Here is a 13,631-nt window from a genome sequence, read left to right as displayed (position 1 = left end):
CTGCTTTATCAAGGAGGAAAACAGCATAGAGAGGAGGAATTTTTAACTCTTTTCTTGATGGGAAAAAAAGTAGCTAGGACCCCCCCCCCCCCCCCGAGCCCAGGGCTGTGTTCCTTTGCAAAGCTGAGTATGAAACACACGAGACGAAGAACCCTTGATTGGTTCCACAAGCTTTCCTGGGAATGGTAGTCTTCCCTTGTCCCCAATTAACTGGAGGAAAATCAAGTGAAGTGAATTTTCTTGTAAAGAACAGCTGATCAAGTGGAGAGATTCTCTTTCAAAGAGATTTTCTCAAAGAGAGACGGGAGAGATTGATTCTCTTTCAAAAATCCAATGGGCTGGTTTTCCTTCAGGAGCTCAGAGATGGGGCAGGGGGGTGTAACAGGACCCTACTGGGAGAAGAAGAATGGGAGGGATAGGGGCCATTTCCACATGGCTTACATTTTGTCGGGATACAGCGTCTTCACGTGCAAAATCGTGCCAGGAAGACACTGTTATCGTGCGATTTCACGCGAGAACACGCTGCATCCCGGCAAAAGGTAAGCCATATGGAAACGGCCATTGTTTCTCTCTCACTCGTAAAACACCTCGGTTTCTTTCCTGCCTCTTGTTACGTCGTTCCACACCCTCCACCCCATCCCAAGCTCTCAGAGGATTTTTGAAAGAGAGAGAGAGAGTGTGAGTGAGTGAATGAATGAGAGAGAGAGAGAGTCCCTCCAGTTGCGATTCTCTCCAGCTGAGAATCACATTGAGCGGCTGTTTTTTTTTTTTTTTTTAAACTACAATTCCCAGGGATCCTTGCAGGATCTGACATGCACCCAGGAGTCTCATGTGTTTTGACCCTGCTCTTCCCAGCCAGCTGAGAGATGAAAAACCTGCACCCTGCTTCGCTCTTGGCCATGAGGGGCTCATAGAACAGGGCAGCGCCTTACCTCCTGGAAGGACATATCCAGGTCCCTTTCTGGCACTTGCAGAATCCAGTGGTACAGCTCCTGCACAGACTGGACATGCTGGGCAGATTCGTTCAAACCCCGGCAGCCGGAGCCTGCAGCAGCAGTGGGGAGAAAGGTGAGCAAAGCAGAAGTGGGATCCACAAACTTGAGCTCCATTCAGAAAGATAAAGATAATGGAGGGGCAGCACTCGGCTAAAATCGAGTCCAGCAGCACCGTAAAGGCCAACCAGATTCCCAGGACACAAGCTTTCGAGAGTTAAAACTTCTTCAGATACAGGGAACGTTGACAATCTGAAGAAGGGAGCTTTGACTCTCGAAAGCTCACACCTTGGAAATCTGATTGGTCTTTAAGGTGCTACAGCTACCCACCTGAAAAATCAGGTTCACATCTTCGAGGAGGCAGAGATGAGCTTTGTTTCACCTTTGGATCATTTGGTTCTAGATTCAAATGTCCATTCTGCTCCTTGTCCAATATAGGGAGGGGCTGTGGTTCATGAGCAGAAAGTCTCAGTTTCAGGCCCTGGCAGCTCCCGTGAAAGGGATCAGGACCAATTACACAGAAGTAAGAAAGAGCAAGAGTCCAGTAACTTGGCTACCCATCTTATATGGTACAGAAGGGCACTTTTTTTGTAGGTGATAGGGTTGTAATGCCCTGCCAAAAAAAATTGGTGGTTTTCTGTTTCCCTCCCCCTGCATACTTCATTGTTTATTGGATGCATTATACTGTCTTTATTTCGCTGTTCTTTAACTGAGAAACCCAGTGTTTTCACACTCTTTGTTGTATGTACTATTACTGGTCTTTAGTGTACTGTTTTTAGGATTCTGTAATCCGTCTTGAGTCTTGATAAAAAGGGGAGACTATAAATTATTATTTATTATTTACGTCCTTTATAGTCCGCCTTTCTCGCCGAGACTCAAGACGGATTACACAGTGTGACGTTAGTACAGTTAATTTCAAGGATAATTCCATAACAGTGCCATAGGGTAAATAAACACATGTTTACAAAGACATAGCATTAGCAGGAATTCAATACACAGTTGAAGAAATACAGAAACAGAACATAAGCAATTCTAGGGCTGACATTAGACCACACGAAGCACAAGTAGCTCATAGGAGCACATATTTAAAAGAACAGATAGTACGCAAGGCAACATAGTGGTGAAATCTATGGTCCCTAACTCATTGGCGAAGCATCTGAGAGCCCCTCCCTACAACACAAAAGCCTTTTTGAATAATTCAGTTTTGCATCATTTATGGAAAGCTAGGGGAGTGGGGGCTCTAGTCCTGACCTCCTCAAATGAGATAAATAAATATCAATAAAAAGACTCGGGTGAAGAAAAAGATCTCTGAGCCACTGCCGATCAGAACGAATGATATGTTTTTGGTTTATTCAAATATTTGTTGCCCACTTTTCTCTCTAAAGGGACCCAAGCGACTTAAAGCACCGACAATGCAGACCTTAATGGGGAAAATCGAAAAGAGTCCAGTAGCACCTTTAAGACTAACCAACTTTACTGTAGCATAAGCTTTCAAGAATCACAGTTCTCTTCGTCAGATGCATCTGTGATTCTCGAAAGCTTATGCTACAGTAAAGTTGCCTAGTCTTAAAGGTGCTTCTGGACTCTTTTCGATTTTGCTACTACAGACTAACATGGCTAACTCCTCTGGATCTATGACCTTAATGGGGCAATCTACACAAGGGAGGGAGTTCAGAATTTGGGGGACAAATGGGCAGCATTTGTGATTTATGATTTTAGCCAGCCTCTCCTCCCACTGGCATAGCTTCTTGCATCCCGGGAAGAGTTGTTATATGCTGCTTACTCCACCTAGACATTAAAATGACAGATTTCTCTCCTTGTACCTTTTAAAAAGGGGCAGGTCTTTAAAGGTATGTGCAACTGAAATGAAGTTGCCTTCTCTAGAGTGTTCTTCTTATGTTCTAATTTTTCTTCTGGTACTTGGTGGAGTGGTGGCATTAGATTGTAAAGTAGCATTCTTAGGTGCATAAGTGGATGAAAGGTTGCCAGCTCTGGGTTGGAAAATTCCTGGAGATTTAGGAGGCGGATCCTGGGGGGGGTGAGGTTTGAGGAGGGACCTTAGCAGGGTATAATGCCAAAGAGTCCATCCTCCAAAGCAGCCCTTTCCTCCAACTGATGCCTGTAGTCTGGAGACCAGTTATAATTGCAGAGGAGCTCCAGGAACTACCTGGAGGTTGGCAACCAAAACAACCACTCAGCTCTACACGAGACATCTGACATGTGAAGAACACATGTTGGGAGATGCAATGTTAGCCGGGAAAGGTAGTTTTAAAAGACAGAGCTGGCAGCAGGGCAAAGGCTTTGCTTTACACTGGAGCTGTGTGAAGGGGCTGTGGAATGCCAGAAGGGAAACTTCAGCCCATTAGAACCTCTCCAGGTCCGAGCTTGGCTCTGGAAGGCAGCTCCAGCCCATTTCCATTCCTCGCTGACTTCTACTTGTGATTCCACACAGTTTTAGACTGGAGATGTGAAATTGACAGAGCCTTCTGGGAGGCAAAGATGAAATTAACGAACCTCTGAGGAGTGATCTCCGCCTGCTCTATCTTTTAAAACTTCGTTTCCTAGCTAACATTGCGTCTCCCAACACTTGATGAAGACATGTCAAGACATCCCGTGTAGAGAGACTCTACATTCTCAAGAGGGATTAGGTCTGGGGTATAAAACTCGTTGCGCAAAAGCAGCATGAGAGAGCAGGTTTCCATTCTAGAGAGATGCTCCATCCTGCCTAGATGATGAATTCAAGCTCAGGAACTACCACCTGGACCCTTAATGCACATACGTACCTTTGGGAAAGCTGTTTTCCTTTTCACCCTCTAGACTGACCGTGAGGCTGCGCTTCCCTCGCTGGTGCTGGAGCTCAGTTGCCAGGGACTCTGCCATGGAAGGAGACAGAAAAGGAAGTGATCAGGGCATGTGGGGATATACAAGTGATGGCCAAATGCCATACCCGAAGAAGCTGAGCTGTTGGGATTTTTTTTAAAGCCCCAAAGTATTCAAAGATGCCTGATGAAATCTAAGAGGCCAGAGAAGGAGCTGGGTAGAATCTGCCAGTGGGCAGAGATGAGACTCCAGTGCCCCTTAGAACTCTTGCAAATAGGCTCTGTCTTTATGGAGTTTGCATTGAGCAGATAGGGCCGTGACTTGTGAGTCGCCGGCTTGGTTCAGCCCAGGAATATAAACACCCCAGCACTGATTTACTTAATTAAAATATTTACAAACCTCCTTTTCTCCCAACGGCTGAGACTCAAGGCAAGCGTGCCACCCCCTGGGCTTGCAGCTCTGCTGAATGTCCACAAATCACCCCGCCCCCGCCCCCGCTTCCATCTTTGGGTTTCCAGCCCTGTTCTGTGGGCACATACCATTGGCCACGGAAGATATGCTAGCTGCTTCATGCTCTGGTTCCACATCTGGAAAGGCACCCCTGGGACTCAGTGCTCTCTGCAGCTGCTGAATGAAGAGCCAGCCTTGGCCCTGGAGCTCTTCCACCTCCCCTTCAGCCTGCTGTGAGAGAGAAGGAGGGGAAATGTTTGAATTCTACAGTTCGGACAAACTTGCCATTAATATTTGCAAAGAAAATGCACTTGACTATTGCAACAGATCAGCATTTACAGACCTGGAAGCCCCTGAGCTAGGGTTGCCTGCTCTGGGCTGTAAAATTCACCCTCAAGGGTGAAGTCTGGGGAGGGCAGGGTTTGGGGAGCGACGGAGAGGGATTTCAGCATGGTATAATGCTATAGAATCCACCCACCAAAACAGACATTTTCTCTAGGGGAACTGGTCTCTGTAGCCTGGAGATCTGTTATAATTCTGGGAGATCTCCAGGTAGGGTGGCAACCCTAATGAGCAGACAGTACTTGGATGGGAGACCACTTGGAAATGTCACATAAGAGCCACCCTGAACCAATGATCTAACTAAGAGTCTCTCTACACAAGACCTCTTAGACAAGGACGCTCCAGTGAAGTGAGACTCAATGTTAAGTCAGAGGGTTTGTTTATTTCATCTCTGCCTCTCCAAAGAGGGGATGAAATTGACAGATCCTTCTGGGAGACTAAGATGAAATAAACAAACCTTCTGAGGAGCCATCTCCACCTGCTCCAGAGAGGTGAAATTGACAGAGCCTTCGAGAAGGCAAAGATGAAATAAACAAACCTTCTGAGGAGCCATCTCCGCCTGCTCTAGAGAGGTGAAATTGACAGAGCCTTCAAGAAGGCAAAGATGAAATAAACCCTCTGAGGAGCCATCTCCGCCTGCTCCAGAAAGGTGAAATTGACAGAGCCTTCGAGAAGGCAAAGATGAAATAAACCCTCTGAGGAGCCATCTCTGCCTGCTCTAGAAAGGTGAAATTGACAGAGCCTTTGAGAAGGCAAAGATGAAATAAACAAACCCTCTGAGGAGCCATCTCCGCCTGCTCGAAAGAGGTGAAATTGACAGAGCCTTCGAGAAGACAAAGATGAAATAAATCCTCTGAGGAGCCATCTCGGCCTGCTCCAGAAAGGTGAAATTGACAGAGCCTTTGAGAAGGCAAAGATGAAATAAACCCTCTGAGGAGCCATCTCTGCCTGCTCTAGAAAGGTGAAATTGACAGAGCCTTTGAGAAGGCAAAGATGAAATAAACAAACCCTCTGAGGAGCCATCTCCGCCTGCTCGAAAGAGGTGAAATTGACAGAGCCTTCGAGAAGACAAAGATGAAATAAACCCTCTGAGGAGCCATCTCCACCTGCTCTAGAGAGGTGAAGTAGACAGAGCGTCTTTTTAAACTACGCTTCCCAGCTAACTTTGCATCTCCCTTCACTTGAGCGTCCTCGTGTAAGAGGTCTTGCGTACAAACAATGAGAATAAGTGTGTGATTGAGTAAACTTTAAGCATTTCCTCCCCTGCCCATTAAAGATGGATTATTCCAAGGAAAAAATGGAGCGCAAGGAAAGGATTGAAGCTTCTCTCTTTCTTCACGCTATTCTCCTCCTGACAAAGCAATATGACAAGCTGTGTTAGCAAAAGAAAAAAATAATACATTCAAAGTTAGTAAACGTCTGAATATATCGGTGCCAGAGGCCAGCATCAAGGGAAACCTTGGCCCTGTTTGATTGGCCCTTCAGGGCAACTGGTTGGCCGCTGTGTGTGACAGGACGCAGGACTAGATGGACTGTTTGTCTGATCCAGCAGGGCTCTTCTTCTGTTCTTACGGTATTTTGGTGGTTTCATGGGAGAAATGGCTCTTGGGGCAGAAAAAGACTTGGATTGCAGTTCCCAGAAAGCACGGCCGCTTTGCTAATTCAAATTCAGGAGGACTTTTATTTTCCTGCTCTTTCTGTGCTCTCCTGCGCCGGGATGCTCTACCATTGCCGCTGCAATCCTGCAGCAACCTAGCACCCTCCCACGCCCGCATACCTGCAGGAAAAGCCGCTCCTCTCCACTGGATCCTCCCAGTGTTGATCCCTCTGCCATGGCAGTCAGCGCTTGTACCCAGTCATCTAAGCTGGGCCCTGTCTCCTGGAACAACGAGGCAAAGGAGTGAAGCGCAGAGCGAGGGGGCCTGCAAGAAGAGATTGCACGAGTGACAAACGAGGTACTCAACCTATCTCCATCGTGGTGTAGCCTCATGCCTTGAGCTGGTGGACCTCATCTTTTTGATCCTGCAGGCCCCTTTGGAGTTCTGACCCAGGGCGCCGGGCGGTGGTAGGGTTCCCAGGTCCCTGTACGCTTCTGGCCGGGGAGGGGTGTGTGATCTGGTACTTTCTTCATGTCAACAGCATGGTGTGTTCTTGGAGAACTGTGCCTGCACAATGACATCACACCGGACGTGATGCCATTGCACCAGCCATGAGAGAGCTCCCACGCTCGGTGTGAGGCCAGTTCAGCCCATTTGGGGGCAAAATCAGCCCCATACGAAGCGCAGGAGTGCTCTTGCAACGGTATCACTTCCAGGAGTCATAGATCCAGAGGAGTTAGCCATGTTAGTCTGTAGCAGCAAAATAGTAAAGAGTCCAGTGGCATCTTTAAGACTAACCAACTTTATTGTAGAATCAGCTTTTGAGAGCCACAGCTCTCTTCATCAGATGCATCGTATCCAACTGTATCGTAGCATAAGCTTTCGAGAACCACAGCTCTCTTTGTCAGATGCATCATATCCAACTTTATTGTAGCATAAGCTTTTCAGAGCCACAGCTCTCTTTGTCAGATGCATCGTAACCAACTTTATTGTAGCATAAGCTTTCAAGAACCACAGCTCTCTTCGTCAGATGCATCATATCCAACTTTATTGTAGTATAAGCTTTCAAGAACCACAGCTATCTTCGTCAGATGCATCATATCCAACTTTATTGTAGCATAAGCTTTCGAGAACCACAGCTCTCTTCATCAGGTGCATCATATCCAACTTTATTGTAGCATAAGCTTTCGAGAACCACAGCTCTCTTCGTCAGATGCATCATATCCAACTTTATTGTAGTATAAGCTTTCAAGAACTACAGCTCTCTTCGTCAGATGCATCATATCCAACTTTATTGTAGCATAAGCTTTCAAGAACCACAGCTATCTTCGTCAGATGCATCATGCACAGCTATCTTCGTCAGATGCAAGGGCCAAGTCCTCTTGTGGATCGAAAACTGGCTAATTAATAGGAAACAGAGAGTGAGTATAAACGGGCACTTCTCACAGTGGAGGGTGGTGAGCAGTGGGGTGCCACAGGGGTCGGTATTGGGTCCAATGCTTTTTAACTTGTTTATTAATGATTTGGAATTGGGATTAAGCAGTGAAGTGGCTAAATTTGCAGATGACACGAAATTGTTCAGGGTGGTGAAAGCCAGAGAGGATTGTGAGGCACTCCAAAGGGATCTGTCGAGGCTAGAAGAGTGGGCATCCATGTGGCAAATGAGGTTCAATGTAGCCAAGTGCAAAGTAATGCACATTGGAACCAAAAATCCAAAATATAAATACAAGTTGATGGGGTCTGAACTGGCAGAGACTGACCAAGAGAGAGATCTTGGAGTCATGATAGATAACTCACTAAAAACGTCAGCACAGTGTGCGACTGCCATAAAAAAAGCTAATGCTATGCTAGGGGTTATTAGGAAAGGGATTGAAAACAAATCAGCCGGTATCATAATGCCTCTGTATAAATCGATGGTGAGGCCTCATTTGGAGTACTGTGTACAGTTCTGGTCGCCACACCTTAAAAAAGATATCATAGCACTGGAAAAAGTACAGAGAAGGGCAACTAAAATGATTAAAGGGTTGGAACACTTTCCCTATGAGGAAAGATTGAGGCGCTTGGGGCTCTTTAGCCTGGAGAAAAGACGACTGAGGGGAGACATGATAGAGGTTTACAAGATAATGCACGGGTTAGAGAAGGTAGAGAAAGATGTGTTTTTCTCCCTTTCTCACAATTCAAGAACTCGTGGGCACTCTATGAAATTATTGAGCAGTCGGGTTAGAACAGATAGAAGAAAATACTACTTTACACAAAGGGTGATAAACACATGGAATTCGTTGCCACAGGAGGTGGTGGCAGCTACAAGCATTGCCAGCTTCAAGAGGGGACTGGACAAATATATGGAGCAGAGGTCCATCAGTGGCTATTAGCCACAGGAGATAGATGGTATTCTCTTTGTGGGGAGGTGGTGCTCTGTTGTCTTGGTGCTGGAAGGAAGGCAGTGGGAGGGCATCTGGTGTCCTGGCCTCACTGACAGTCCTTTAGATGGCACTGGATTTCTAGCCACTGTGTGTGACAGAATGTTGGACTGGATGGGCCACTGGCCTGATCCAACATGGCTTTGCTTATGTTCTTATGCTTATGTTCTTATATCCAACTTTATTGTAGCATAAGCTTTCGAGAGCCACCGCTCTCTTCGTCAGATGCATCATAACCAACTTTATTGTAGCATAAGCTTTCGAGAGCCACCGCTCTCTTCGTCAGATGCATCATAACCAACTTTATTGTAGCATAAGCTTTCGAGAACCACAGCTATCTTCGTCAGATGCATCATATCCAACTTTATTGTAGCATAAGCTTTCGAGAGCCACCGCTCTCTTCGTCAGATGCATCATAACCAACTTTATTGTAGCATAAGCTTTCGAGAGCCACCGCTCTCTTCGTCAGATGCATCATAACCAACTTTATTGTAGCATAAGCTTTCGAGAACCACAGCTCTCTTCTCAGATGCACAGAACCACAGCATTTGTGGTTCTTGAAAGCTTATGCTACAATAAAGTTGGTTAGTCTTAAAGGTTCTACTGGACTCTTTACTACTTCCAGGGGTGATGTTGTCATGCCCCCTGGGAGTGCACATGGCGCACACATTCCTGAGGTACCCGCCAGTGGTGGGCAACCTCCAGGTGGCTTGCCACCTCCCCCTGATCACTGGCGGATTGGCAGGCAAGAGTGCAAATTCCCGGGAGTTTGCCTACCACTGGCGGGCACCTGGGAACCTTCGGTGGTGGGCTGTGCCCGAGGAGTTGAAGCACACCACAAAATGGATGGAGCAGCTTATCTTCTGGCACACGGTGCTGATCCTTAAACTGTGGTGGCAGCAGCTGCCAAAACAACGTTTTTAAAAAAACTGCACAGCCAATCACATCTCCAGGGGCCAATCAGAAGCTCTGCTGGGCAAAAGCCCCACCCATTTCTAACAACACTTGGCGGGCTTCAGGAAAGGTGTTGACAATTGCCATGGCAATCATTGGTACCATGTTGGGGACCCAAGCCTTAATCTAAGTGTCATCCTTCCCACAATGCATTAAAGCAGTCCTAGATCTGTTAGTATATCTGGGGCTGGTGGTCTCTGTATTTCCCAACTGCGCATAATCGCAGGATTTGTTATGCGCCTTCCACCCAGCATTCTGAGTATCAAAGCCTGTGTCATTATTAAAAAACAAATTCAAGTCCATATGACTGCAAAGGCATTTTTAAAACAGACTGAATGATCAACAGTGAAATCCCTGATGCGAGGTGGGGAGCCTAAAGTGACCAATGGATGTACCCTGAAAATTCGGGACTCAGGAGAAGACATGGGTGCCCCTTCTCTCTCCCCATTGTTCCCTAGATCTTCTTCCTCTCCTTCCAGTCCTGTCCGTCCTCCAGCTCGAGGAGGAAATTCCCCCCAGCTGTCATTGCCCACCACTGCTCTAAGCAGTGTCAGAAGAATTTTTAAAAGGTGTTGTTCTGTATGCTGTCACATCCCTTCTGGCAGGGATGGAGGGTAGCTCTAGCAGTCAACAGAAAATCTATGATTTGACCATAGAGTTTCTGGCGATTCCTAGAACTATGCTTTGTCACTTGCAGGTTTTCATTGGAAGGGATGTAATAGCACATGCAATGACATGACCCCCCATGTCCCTGTCCCCAAATCTCTTGCCTGTTGCTTGGCACAGCCTGTCAGCACCAACCCTACCCCTCGCTAGTGGGGAGGGATCACTGCTCTATATAGTTCCTTGCTAAAGCTGCCAACTCCAAGATGGGAAATTCCTGGATATTTGGGGGTATAGCCTAGAGAGGGGAGAATTGGGGGGAGAACCCAACGGGTTATAATGCTATTGGACCCAACCTCCAAAGCAGCCGTTTTCTCCAGAGGAACTGATCTCTGTAGTCTGAAAATCAGTGATGTCCAGGATTTCACTAGGCTGCACCTGGAGGTTGGCAACCCTACTCATTGATCCAGCCTAGCCGCATCAGAGTAACAAAACAACACCTTGAGCAGAGTTGCAACCTTCTAAATCCATTGGTGCAGAACGGTGTAATTCTGCTTAGAGTGGCATTGTAAATTATGCAAAGTCAGTAAGTATATTAAAGGACACCAGGCGCCAAGTTTTGCTCCTCTGGACACAGAGCCAAGGTTATCCTGGAATGGAATTTTTTTGGGAAGGTCCCCTTGTTTTTGCTTTCCCTCCAAAGCCATTTCTCCCGAAGGAAAATTAGTAAACACGTGGCAATAAGTCCTTCACGGAATTTATAGGGGGAATAATTGCTGAGCAAGTGTGCGTTAGGATCTGGCTGCATGTTATATGAGGCCCATAAAAGGTGGTGAATTGAAAGTGGGGAAAGGGCAGCCAGGGAAATAGTTAAAGGTAGGCAGGGGGAAGCTCTTCCCTCGCTGTTTCTCTTGTCCCAATCACCTTTCCCTTCACACACATTCTAGAAGCAGCTTTTCCTGGTTTTAAAGAGCCCTGGTGTTACGTATCGAAGAAAACAGGGCTCCTCAGGCAGCCAATCCTATTGGGAATTAGGGTTAGCAGCAACCAATCATTTCCCCTGGATAGGAGCCAATCGCAGTCGTGTAAACATGTTACCTTTTGTTTAGTTCATGCAAATGAAGGATCCTCCTGCCTGTGTTCTTATTGGGGAGTTACGGAAATGGGGTGGAGTTGGAGGTGAATATATCTGGCTCGCTCGGGAGCCACGTTATTCTTTTTGCAAATAAAGTTACTATCATGAACTGAAGTCACTGCCTGGCTGACATCACTTGAGCACTAGGCTCAATATTTAATACTGGCGACGAGGATTGGATATGAGGGAGATATGCAGCCCCGCAGAGAGAGTGCTAAGAGTGAAATCACCACATGCGAGTAAGCAGCCCCTCGCCACAGAGCTGAAGCACGCACCAGTGAGGAATTGTCACCTTGGCCAGGTCAGCACTCACTCACTCCTCCGCCCAGAACACGTGCGCTATGGCCGCCACGGGCCACTTTGAGCCGTTGGACTCAGCCTCCGAGGACTGGGAGTCCTACATTGTGAAGTTCAAGTTCTACCTCAAAGCTAGCCCAATACATAACACCAGGGCTCATTTCGAGGGGGAACGTGCCGGAACACAGTCCCGGCAGTTCCCCAAAGTGGTTACATGTCAGGTGGCCCCGCCCACCTGACTCTCGGCCATTTTGGGCCTGTTTCGGCCTGGATTGCGGCCAAAACGGCCCTGATCAGGCCTCTGGCGGGTGGTGGATCACTCTCCTGTTCAGCAGCGGCCCGATCCTGACCATTTTGGGCCCCTTTTCGGCCATTTTCAGCCCCTCTTTGCCATTTTGGGAGCAATTTCACCCCTGAATGGCCAGGATTGGGTCCAAAGCAGCCAGGATGGGTGATGTCAGGGGGTGTGGCATACACAAATCAGTTATACTAATGGCACATTTCCAGTGATGTCAAGGGGCGTGGCATATGCTAATGAGATATGCTAATGAGTTCCTCCAGCTCTTTTTGTATGAAATGACCCCTGAATAACACACCTAGACTCCTAAACTTTGGCCCTAGAGAGAGAGGATAGCAGAATAGCCTTTGCTTCTGAGAGCTGCCTGCCCCTCTCAATATAGCTAAATGAAACAGAGTACCAGCAAAGGAGCTTTTGAATTTCAGAAGGGCAGCTTCCATTTGCCACCTGGCTCTGAAGCTCTCTTTCCCCATTATCTGTCCTCTGCAAATTGACTTGTCTTCTCTTTGCAGTTCAGGCATCACAGACTCCACATAAAGAAGTTAACAGTAGCCTGATCTCTTTATTAGCACTGACTTTAAAAAAGGCACTGACCAGTGAGCAAGCATTGATGGGAGCTCACTGGAACACTCTTATGCAGCAGCGACAAAAAAAACAGGGTGGGGGGGCCTTTAAAAAGTCCCACTCAATTAAAAAGATCTTGGGTTGCAAGCACAAAGAAGGCTGCAGGAACAGAGAGACACTGACTGCCCTCTCTTTGAAAATATAAAAGCCAGCAGTTGTTCAGTTCTGTCTCTAGCTAATCGGAACAATTCCCTTGTATACAGCAGAGGAAAAACACCACTGTTTTTTTCTTTACTACTGTTTTTTGCCTTACAACCAACTTCTGATTAGAACTAGAAGTACATATTATTAGGACATTGGTGGATGTAACACAGGGTTGATCTAATCATTCTCTAAACATCTCTCCCTTCAACTAAAGTTGAGAGCCAGTTTGGTGTAGTGGTCAAGAGTGCAGGACTCTAATCTGGAGAGCTGGGTTTGATTCCCCACTCCTCCACTTGAAGCCAGCTGGGTGACCTTGGGTCAGTCACAGCTCTCTCAGAGCTCTCTCAGCCCCACCCACCTCACAGGGTGTTTTGCTGTGGGGATAATAATGACATACTTTGTAAACCACTCTGAGTGGTCATTAAGTTGTCCTGAAGGGCGGTATATACATCGAATGTTATTATTATTATTTATTAAGATGCTGTTCCTTCAGTGGAAGACGTTGCCTTAGCGTGGAGGAACTTCAAACGTGAATCAAAAGAAAAGGCGGGGTAGAAAACATTTTCAAAAATAATTAAATAAATTTTGCTCAGCAGAGTGGTAGGACAGGGGCAGGTCCCCCCCCCCCCGGTCGGGAACAGCAAATTCATACTGCCATCCTAAACAACCTGTGAGGTCACATCAGGAATGTCCAAGAATGACTTTTACACTTTGAGATCATAATCCTATTTAACTTCTGGTGCAGGTTCATTTCTGTTTTAAACAATCTATAAACTGTTCCCTTTTAATAAATTGTTTCTAGCTCTTCCAGGAAATCCAGGAGTGCAGGCCAGTTTTTTAAAATTTTGCCTAACTAGTTTATGGTGCTACAATGATCCATAGTATACACAGAGTCTCTACACGAGATGCCTCAGCGCATGTTTGCTAAGTGTAGGAAGAGGCAACGTTAGCTGG

This window comes from Eublepharis macularius, chromosome 6 (assembly GCF_028583425.1).
Source record: "Eublepharis macularius isolate TG4126 chromosome 6, MPM_Emac_v1.0, whole genome shotgun sequence".
Classification (NCBI taxonomy): domain Eukaryota; kingdom Metazoa; phylum Chordata; class Lepidosauria; order Squamata; family Eublepharidae; genus Eublepharis; species Eublepharis macularius.
The sequence above is the reverse complement of the archived record's forward strand: the minus strand, read 5'-3'. Positions refer to the sequence as shown.